The 11,285-nt window shown below is 35.1% G+C and overlaps 1 long non-coding RNA gene across 1 annotated transcript in view; it reads left to right on the top strand.

The window, feature by feature from the left end:
* The first annotated feature begins 776 nt into the window (after positions 1–776).
* LOC103918174 overlaps positions 777–11,285 on the top strand; it is a 34,280-nt gene continuing 23,771 nt past the window's right edge. The window contains exons 1-2 of the long non-coding RNA XR_663673.1: positions 777–858; positions 9,359–9,416. This is a non-coding gene — a long non-coding RNA (uncharacterized LOC103918174). The remainder of the gene's footprint in view (positions 859–9,358; positions 9,417–11,285) is intronic.

Genomic DNA, 11,285 nt, shown 5'->3' with positions numbered 1-11,285 from the left:
GGGACCTCGCTGCGCCTCGCACCCACGGCGGCGGGCGGCCCTGAGGAGAGCAGGCCCAGACGGGACGCCTGTGCGGGGCTTCTCTTTCTCCTTCGGTTTGGTTTCCCGGGGAGTGCGGATCCGCGCTGGCCACCGCCGTGCCAGCAGGCAGCGGTGCCGCGAGTCAGCCCGATGCGGACGTTGATTGAACTGGATGATTTTAATCGTAGGGTAGAGAGGCCGGTAGCCATAATCACTTCACTGACCTGACGATAAAGTATATAAAAGCCTGATTTGCTGTGAGCGTTGGGCTAGCGACAAAATTACCCACGCTAAATCTGCTTTGCGTGGATGTCAGCAAGCGGAGTTAGGTTGTGAGGTTGATAGGGCATTATACGTTAGCAGACGGCTTCATTGTGTGTGCTGAGTGGGGTAAAGCTGTGCCAAACCCAAACTGCATCGATGAACGTCATGTGGCAATGAAGTTACGTGGTTCATTTTGATACTAGTACGAACTGGTAGGAAGTGACTTTGCTTTTCCCCAGTCATCCTAAATTAATAAGTATATTGCCGCTTGTAACCTGTGGAAACATATATCAAGTTTTTCAACCTTTTTTCCTAACTGCTGCGCTAGTGCTGCTGACTGCTATCTCAGTGAAGTGCTTGATTCCTCAGACTGCTGATCTTCCGAAACTGCTTGCCAAAGCAGAATTAATATGGACAACTCACACAGTTCAAGAGGAACATGTGTTCACAACACTCTGTGAAATGAAGTTTTCAGAGTCAATAACTGTCAGCTCCAGAGAGGGTTAAATGTTCTGCTATTACAAATTGGAATAATTTATTTAAAATCACTGGCTCCACAAACATTTATGTCTGGTGAGTATATCTTCTGAACTCCTGCTGACAAGCACTGGGAAAAGACTGCGTTTGCAGTCAAGCTTTGTCAGGCTGCAATCCTGTTATGTATCATGAACAGGATGGTTGGTACTTTGCCAGGATAGCTCCCAGGAGAACTTCAATTGCTGCAGGAATCAGCGTTCATATTTGCTCCCCTGTAGTCTTCCATGTGAGTCAGGGTTCGTACTATACCTTAAGAAAAATTAGAAAAACTAACTGTTCTCTAGATGGCTCCTGATCATTGTGTAACCCCCATGCATTTCATAAGAGTATAGGTGTTACCATTCAGAGAAACTGTAAGTGAAACTGTCAAAGAAAATTGTATGATGTGCAAGAGAAGGGGTTGCATTTTTCTTCAGAGACGGAAATATGAAGATGATAGTAATGAACTTCCACAAACAGCTGTCGTCTTTGAATTTATTTGCCAGAATTTTCTAATATCACTTACAATAATGTGTGCACCTAAGAACAGGAATATGTGGGTTTTTTCTGTATTTTACATATGCTTCTTGTTTGGCCATAAAATATTAATCTTGTATTTGAAGCTTTCCAGTAATATTTTTCAAGTTTACATTTAAAATTATGAAGGTAGGAGCCAGATATTTCACATTTGTAATTAATTTAGCCAATCGATTTTTGGTAATTGATCTTCAACACTGAAGTGTATTTCTTGGTCCTGAACCTACATATATCTGCTGAAGGTCATGTTATTTTTTTTTACGTTAGTCTTTCATTTTAGAACACAGTAACTACGATAGCTAATTTTTGCAGCACTGACACCCCCCTTTTTCTTTGTAAATGATAGCTATCGTTTTCAAATAGCTGTATCTGGGGCAGTTTAGCAGTGACACAAACACTAACAGAATGCTAACTCTATACAAATACATTTGTGATTTTTTTAGCAGTCATTGATCTCACAAGTAATAGCAGTTTGAATAATCTGATATGTTTTTCATCAGCTGGAAGGCTCATGAGGTGTATGGTGGGAGGACAGGTTTGAGAAAGCATGCTGTTCGTAGATGTTTACAAGTGAGTGTTTTCTTCTAGCCTCAGCTTCCTGGTGGCAGTATCTTTTGGTATAGTGAACCCTAATTTTATAATGGTCTCTGAGAATGTGGAGAAGTTATACTGTGAGGGTGGACCCTTTCTGTATTTAGGACCAGAAAAACAGCTTGTAGGGGATTTTATGCGCCCATCCTATGCGTTAGGTCTAGGATGACCACAGCTTGGTTAAGATGTGAACACCAGCTTTAACAGTGCTTGTGTACCCATATAAACAGTATTAGTGTATTACTGAGAAGTTATTTTGAGACATGTAAAGGAATGATGAAGATAAATGAGGTCTCTGCTGCAAATGGGCAGGAATCCAGACTAAACACAAGAAGATATAATTTGATTTAGAAGAGCCTCTACTTTTGTATTTTGGAGAACATTAGACTTCTGTGCTGCCTGAATCAGAAGAAGGGTAGATAGCAAAGGCAAGTGGGCCCTCGCCTTGCTTTGTCACCTCCTTGTGCTGCTGGAGAACAGTGATTTGCTCTGGAGCATGAGCCCAAGATCTATGCTGGAGAGGGTAGTTCCCTCCTCAAGTAACTGCCACTACTGTGCTGTCCTCTCTAGTAGTATGAGAGACTGGGAAAAGGCAGCTGGCCTACCTTTCTCCATTAAGGCTCCATTTTAATTTTCTTTTTTTCTCATATTTCAGGAAAATTAAAGTCCATCTTACAGACTTACTGGAATTGAAATAATCAGGAAGATCTCATCCCATAATATAATGATACAACTCTTCTCGTATCATTTGATAGCCTGTGCTTTTCCCTTAGAAAATTTGCTGCATTGCTAATATAGGTTTCTCTCTGTCCTTCTCCCCCCTTTCCTGTTCCTGCTAGATGGACTTATTTTTTTTCTGTTTTGTCAAAATAAGGTGATGGTGAATGATGGGTCCTTTCTGAGATGAGAACACTTTTGCAATCTGGTAACCTTTGGCACAAAACACATACACTAGTGAATGGTCCAGCACTTAAGAGTGATTCACTACTAAGCATTATAGAAAATAGGTTTACCAGTTGAAAAATTTCAAGGCAAGTTCTCCTTCCTCGGTGTGTTCTGTGTACGGTACTCTCATTTTTTTTCTATTATGTGGTTAAGAAGAGAGGAGATAATGGGAGCTTCTTAAGGGATCCTGTAATGCACCAAAACCTTCACTAGTTCTAATGGTTTTAAGACAGAGTATGAAAACTGCCAAGAGATCAACCAAAAAGAACTATTTTAAAATATGTTGTATGCCAGGCTATATTCTACCCTCAGTTTGTGCGCCTATCTCCCATTAACCTTTATGGAAGTTTTCTGTATTTATCAAAGGAAGAATATGTTTGAATGTTTGTTAAGATGATAACAGAGTTCCTTTTGTATGCATTATGTTAGCATTATTAGCCAAAAAGATAATAGAATAAATTAGGAGAGAGAAAGTGTTCACTTTTTTCAGGGGCTTTTTTTAAACTTTTAATTATGAACTCAATTATTTTTCTATATGTAAGCAAAAGGGGTATCTTTATATAATCTTAAAGTATTTTTTAGGCTAGAATTAATATGAACAAAGGCGCACTAAAATACTAAGTTTTACTAAAAATGAATACACTTTTCATCCAGTGACATCAAATTATCTCATTCTAGAAATGTTAAATAATTACCTATATCAAGTACTTCACAATTATTTACAAATGAAGTAAGAGAGTTAAAAAGACTAAGTGACAAGACCACAGGGATTAGAATTTAGGATTCCTAGGTTCCAGCCTTCTATTCTTACCACAAAGTAGTATTTATTCTTCTGAAACTGTTAACTGTTACAGTTAACTTCTCATGTTTTCACATTCTTTTGAGAATTAGTTGAGTCACTGACTCACAGCATCAGTCAGTTCTATTCAGTAAAGACTGGTGCCATGGAGTCATTTTACTGCTAAGAGCAATGTAAGTAAAGATAGAGTTTGTTCCTTTTTTGAGTCTTTAATGAGGAACTTGCTAATGTGTTGGAAGAAGGTCTGAAAAATTACATGGAATTAAACTATAGAGAAAACACATAAACAGCAATTTTTAATATAAAATTTTTCTCAGAATATCTCCTACCTTTTAACTTAAATAAATCTGTACTTTTAACGTAAGTTGCAAGGCAGTAGATAGTTGGAAATGTATTTATTACTAGCAGAACCCAAGCTCCTAGGCCGTGTTTATAAAACACCTGAGCAGAAGGGAGATGGCACAGTAAATCTCCTGTAACAGTTACTGCAGCCATCTGGTTTACAGTAAGCACCCCACTGGAACATATCACAAGTGGCAGAGCAAATGCAGTGAGAAGGTACAAGATAACAGGGATGTGTTCCACGTCCCAAACAAATCTATAGAGACTTGGTCCAAACTGGAAGTAGCCCTTCTCTGGCTGAATATTTACCAGAGTATGGTAGAGCTTCATCCTTCTTGTTCACAGAGGTAACGTGCTAACAGTGGTGTTTAAGCCTTATATAATTCGGAATGTTTGTAAGGGGATTTCCTGTGGATCTTGCAACAGTTTTTATGCAAGAAAACGTCTATTTTGAAAATCTGGTTGGCTGTCAATGAAGACTGTTACAGCTAAACTGTATTTGAATTTGATTCAGAATTTTATTGCATTTCAAAAATGTTAAAATAGGTCACTGAGAATCTGCAAAATTTGTGTGCATGCATTTCTATGAAAAAATAATAGAAAAAAGTTTTAAATTCAAACCACATATAATGTCAGTAAACATGATTTGGATAGCTAAACCCATCTACTTTCTAGTTTAGGGCTAATGTTAGTTTAATTTTATATATTCCAAACAAACAGGATTTCCTTTGTTTTATTTATAGATTGGTTTTCTAGACAAACACATCATATTGTCTTAACCTGTTTGTAGTTTGTTGGTTTTTTTTAAATCAGGATAAATTTGATTTTTCTACTTTGCTTGAACAAAATTTGACCACATTAATATCCTGTTCCTTAATCTATTTGACAATTGTTTCGGATTATGTTTTCTTGTGAAATAGTCTGATCTGTGCAAGTAGTTTGTTTTAAAAAAAAAATAAATTTGAACAAAAGTCATCTGTTTAGGTTTCAATGGCACATCATTCAATGCCCTTGATTACATTAGTGGATCTGTATTAAGACAGAAGAAGAGAAAAAAATGCAAAAGACCTTCTGTAAAAGCCTGTAAAGGCTTGTAAATGGAATATATATGTATGAACTTGTATAGACTTAAGTAAGTGTACATCTTTCCCATGACACATGATTTTAAGACTCAAGAAAACCATAAGACAATGAAATGCACACATTATATAACGTTAGGAAATTTAACCAACTGCTGATTTCAGTTTTTTAAAGGCTGAGAGAAGTATACAATTTCCTGCAAATAAGGTATATTTTGCTGGTTTGTATGTGTATAAGTGGATACTCTACCGCTGGCAAATTTTTATCCAATAAATGCTTTTAACCATAGGCGTCATCACCACAGGTCTTGATAGCTCTCTGTTCAGTTTTCTGTGGAGTCAAATCTGTCATTTCTGTCAGAAAAAGCTTTATAAGATATAAACCTGTTTGTCTCAGAGAAAGCAGTTTGTGCTTTTGTTTTGTTAAATTCGCTACTGGAAGCTCTTCTATCTGGATATTTTTAACAGGAGATTAAACAGCTATTATATGTTAAAGGACACCGATTCTACTAAAGCAGGTTGGACTAGATCGCTGGACGTCCTTTCCAAGTCTGTGTTCCTATGGTGCTGTGAGTGCAGGAAGAAAAAAAACCCCTGATTTAATTCTTCTCATGCAACACTTTCTTGTGAAACAGCAATCTGGAATCTTATGCAGCTTTAGTAGTTTACAATCAAACTTTGCTTCTCTGCAAAAAATAAACAATTTGAAAAAATTCAATTCTTCAACTACGTCATACTTGCAGAAAAATATGTTAATAAAATTTAAATTTCATTTCATTATAATAAAATATTAAATATATGTTTTTAGCTGGCAAAGTCAATTTATTTTACAGGAAATAGAATATGTTCAGATATTCTTGAAAAAAAATCTACATGTATGATTTGGCAGTTTTTGTTCTGCATTACAGAACAAAAGCAGTCTAACCTGTTAAATATACATATTATTTATGTATGTATATGTATTTCTACATATACAAAGCAGTCTAACCTGTTAAATCTAATTTTTTATAGCGATATGACAAAAATGAAACCACATTATTTTTGTTAGTATTGTGTATGCTGGAAATGCTAGCAAACTCCAACACATATTTACAGATACGTGTGTAGGAGCAAAATGTACTTATAGCTGTTTTTAAAGTCAGTGGAAGTATGTGATATTTAACCAATACTCTCATTAATCAGGAAAATTATTTTTCATTTCACTATAGTTATAAAGTATTATATCTTTTCTTGCTGTTCATTACCCTAAAGTTGGCTGCAGTTCAGGATTGAGGAAAAAATCCGTTATAGATGCTTGCTTAATTCATTGTATATGAATATATATACATATGTGTGTGTGTATCTGTCCACAGATGGTTACTGACCAACTGTTGAGATATATTTACAAGAGTCATTTAGAGTTCAAGATGAAGTAAAAAATACAGATCCATTAGATTTTATAATTTTATGTTTATCATTTTTATGTTTACTGATAAATCAAGCATTTTGTAGAATTTCTTTCTCTGAGAGAAAGGAGCTTGTAGCTAGTACGTAGAACAATTCATCTTAAAACGGACGATTTTCCCAGCTCTTGCCCTTGCTCTGGAGTTGTGGGGGCAAGTGACTTAAGTCATGACTTTTTCACCTTGATATCAAAGGAGGAAAAGTGGTGTTTTGCCACCAGTAGTTTTTGCCACTGGTTCCTAGGTTACAGACCTGTCTTTATTTTTTCTTAGTCTCAGTTTCTTAATATGTTAAATTAACCCTATTTATTTCAATAACAATATTTCTTACAGCTAAAGCTATGTGAATTGATATTTGAAAGGAAGCTTTTTGCATGGAAGATACCATATATAATTTTGAGTGTTATTAAAATCCTACCTGCATAACATAGATCATAACTTCTTTACTAACAAAGAAATCGACAGCTGAATCATACCTGCATGATTTCTGAGCTTTTCCTCCTGCCATGTTTCATAAGCTGACAGAGTTACCCTCATGACACAGGTATAAAGTAAGGATGACAAATATTATCCAGAGTTTTACAGGAGTTAACTCAAAATCAGTCACAGATATTCAAGTGACAGTTAAAAATTGCCCTTCCAACTCCTAGTTCCATGATCAACTCAGAAGAACATACTATTTTTCTTAAATATAAAATAATATTTAGAAGTAAACACTTTAAATGACTGCAAATTCTAAATTTATGAAGTTAAAAGATGACGTCTGTAGGGTGGAAATTTCTATGGGCCCTTGTTTCAACTCCTGAAATGTACTAAAGCAAATTTCATATATATCTCCATTGAGAAGGCAAATTACTTTTCATAGAAAAGGATCAAAAGCATCAGAGTGGATATGGTATGTTAATAATAGGAGGTGGGACAGTGAGGGTAGAAGAACTGATGGGACACTTACGGTTCAAGGAATTCAGCACTTTTCATTTATGCTGGAAAAAATGTAAATGTCACCCTTGCCTCCTAGTGCAAAGTTATCAGACAGACATCACTAAATGATATCGCTGACGTTAAAATGACTGGAATGTTATTTCCTTCTATTTCTTTTCTTTTGGAAATCTTACAATATCTTATTGCAAATGAAACAAAAATCCACATATAATGGTGTAAGAAACAAAGATCTGTCTGTAGTCTCAACACTGGATTATTGCTGTTCTATCTCAAAGCTAATTGAAATCCATGATGTTTGCATCAAAGGTGTAATGAGGCACTGACAAATACCTTTCTGCCCCACTGGAAACATAATCTTTCTGTTGAACATTTTGTCTTGGTAAGTTCTGTCTGCAGTAGGAATAGGCATTTTGCATTTGAATCAAGAAGGTCATTACTTTGGATCAGATGATATGGTGTACACTCCACTTGCCTTTAGATGAAATTGATCCTTTACTGTGTTGAACATAAGACTGTGAATTTTTTACACCTAATTATCTTATTGTTTCATCTGGATGAATTTGGAATGCTAACACTACCGCCACTTTTTGATCTTTGCATATATCGGTGTGACAGTTCTCTTAAAAGCCAGTTATTCCCTAGACAGTAATACATTTTAAATATTCAGTTGCATTTCTTTACTAAATAAAACAGAATAAGATCACAGTGTTTCATTTATTGATAATGTATTTGATCGTTTGATAGAACTGAATATTTGATAACATTTGCCTCATTTTTGCAGCAGTAAAGCAATAGTTCTATGTATAATTACTCAAACTTGTTTGAGTAAACTTATTTACTTCTAAATACCTAGAAACTAAACTATGTATTCAACATTTTGGTTGATTTACTCGTAAATAATCCCATTGACTTCAGTGAAGAGAGGCACCATAAAACTGAGTGACAGTTGCAGTGTGTTCACTCATCTTCGATGTTAAAACTTTCATTACCTTTCTTTGCAAATGTGGCTTTTTTTTTTTTTTTATAATGTAAGGAAATTATGCCAAGTGTATGTACAAAATCAGTATTTTTTTCCTTTTTTGTTTTGACATGAATATATGCTCTTAGCATTTTCACTTCGCATCGTGTGTAGATTATTTGTGAAAAAAAATGGTAAAAGATCTCTAGCTATGGAAGGGATAATGTGAAAGTCATAAGTAGCGGCTACTCTCTGCAGGTATGAACCTGTTCTTATTTAAATCGATGGAAATTTCACTGCTGACTGCAGTGAATGCAGGATCAAGTCCTCAGCTCTTTCTGAAAATCAATTAGATGCGTTCTTAATAGGCTTTCATGCCTTTGAAAATCTGTCTCTAAATTACTGTTGGAAACTAATCAATTAGATATTGGAGTTCATTTTATGAAAAAAAAATCCACAATTTTGTGTAAAATGAAAGGAAATGCTTTAATTTACTGGCTTTTTATTTATTCAAAAAGATCAAGCTGTATCTGGGATTGTCAAATCACCTTGTTTTATTTGCTGAAACATGTAGGACTCAACACAATGCTGATGAGACTCTGTATTTGAATTGTTTCTGCACTGTGAAGAATAGTGGTGTACTAGGAAGCTGAGAGATGAGAAATTGCTATGTCAGGCATTGGACTGAAATACGTTTTAAATAGACTTTTTACATGATACTGTAGCAATTGAAAATTCTGATTCAGTGTCTGCTAAGAAAATGTTGGAAATGCTTTTAGAAGTTTCTTAACCGATACTAAATTTGTCAGTTCAGTAATAGTGGATAACCCAAAATATAATCATTAAGGAAGACTAAACAATTTTTACTGTGAAAACTGTGGCTTATTCTGATTTGGATTTATTTTGAATCCATTGTTCACAGGAGATTCAGTGATGGCTGAAGAGTACATGACACAAGCTGGCAAGTGGTACAGCATAAGGTTTGCATAAAGCTAATTTTTCCATTTCTCCCATCTTCATCTTCTGTCTTTCAGGCTCGATAATTTGTTTCCTTAAACTGCATTATTGTTAAATGTTATATTGACCATGAGATCATACAATGTCATGATAAATATTATGCTACACTGTGCTGTATTTACCTAGAGAACGGCATATTCTTTTGAAATCTTAGCTAATTATATAGTTTGTATAGATTTAAAATTACAATATTAACATCTATTTTATGTGATTAAGATACATTTTAATTGAGATATTATAATACAATATATTTATGATTATATACATTACAATTATGCAATGTAGGTAATATATCAATACATGCATATAGTACGTATATTAACTTATGCATCATAAAGATATTGATGTTGTTATTAATTTTATTTAATAAATTCAGATAGTGAGTCAAGTCAAAAGATGCTCTAAATACCTTACAACTTTAACAGAACCAGACAGGAGACAAACTTCAGGAGGAATTTCAAAACAAAAAATTTTTGAAAGTGGTTTTTAAGGAGTTATTATATATTACTTATTTATAATTAGGAGGGGAAAAAATAACAAATTTGAATGGAGATAAGGAACTATTGTAATTGGTAAATATTTAATAAAAACAACTGTATCTGTATATATTTGAAAGCCTGATCCTCAAAAACTACTGAATGCATTCTCTTCAAACTAAACATGGTAAAAATGTGATTGTTAGTCTGAGAACAAGCATGAGAAGTATTGGCCTAGAGGTAATTGTTTTGAAAAGTTATTTTAAGCTAATGAAAAGAAGGTCGTAGAATTAAAGTGCCATTTCAACCATATAAGTGTAATAAAATCAGCTAAGGCAGGAGTGCATTCTGGCAAGAATAAATGAGCATTGCAAAGCCTGATATGGCCAGTATGGAATACAGAAATGTATCCAAGTGAGTAAACATCAAATAAAGGATTATCCCTACTTGTGAAGAATCCATTCCAGCAAGAAATTGAACCATGGACTACTGCATCTGAAATGCGTAGGACTCCCTAGAGAGCTAAAAGGGAATCTGTAGATTCTGTCATCAGTACACCAAAGATCTCTGCACCGTACTGTAGTGCACAAAAGTACATGTTTCCCAGATTTCCCTTTTTAAAGGACTTCTTTCAGAATACTAATCAGATCTTGGTGTTCTGAGTTTTTACAAGTACAGCTAGGTTCTCTTTGCTGTTGCTTTGCATTTGAATGCAAGAAAGAAGTTCTGATTTTCTAAATGTTCTAAAATAATAACAAAAATATTGTGATATTCTGAAATGGCTTGAAAGGCAAATAGAAGGTTCTAAAATGCTACCAAATGTGCAAGCCTACAATAGTAACAGTAACAACAGTAAAAGAGAGGATAAGCATTTAAGGAGAAATACGTTATTCCATATTGAGCTTGAAATGGAAAGAGACTATCCAAAGCAAATAACAAAAAGACAGCCAGATCTGTGAAACTAGGTGTCAGGAGACTGGGGAAGTGTGGAGGAAGAATTTCTGAGGCCACAGAGTAAAGGTGTTAGCTATAAATCAGAACTGATTTTGTACTAAAGGACCTGCCAAAATGATGGTGCTAGAATATATTGATGCAGGAACGTCCCACATGTATTGCATATAGAATCATAGAATAGAATCATTAAAGGTTGGAAGAGACCTCCAAGATCATCGAGTCCAACCATCAACCCAACAACACCATGCCCACTAAACCATGTCCCTAAGCGCCTCATCTACCCGCCTTTTAAATACTTCCAGGGATGGTGACTCAACCACTTCCCTGGGCAGCCTGGTCCAATGTTTAACTACTCTTTCAGTAAAGAAATTTTTCCTTACATCCAATCTAAACCTCCCCTGG

The sequence above is a fragment of the Pygoscelis adeliae genome, unplaced genomic scaffold (genome assembly GCF_000699105.1).
Source record: "Pygoscelis adeliae isolate BGI_AS28 unplaced genomic scaffold, ASM69910v1 Scaffold106, whole genome shotgun sequence".
In the NCBI taxonomy this organism is placed as follows: domain Eukaryota; kingdom Metazoa; phylum Chordata; class Aves; order Sphenisciformes; family Spheniscidae; genus Pygoscelis; species Pygoscelis adeliae.
Note: the sequence above shows the minus strand (reverse complement) of the source record. Positions and strands in the feature narration are given on the sequence as shown.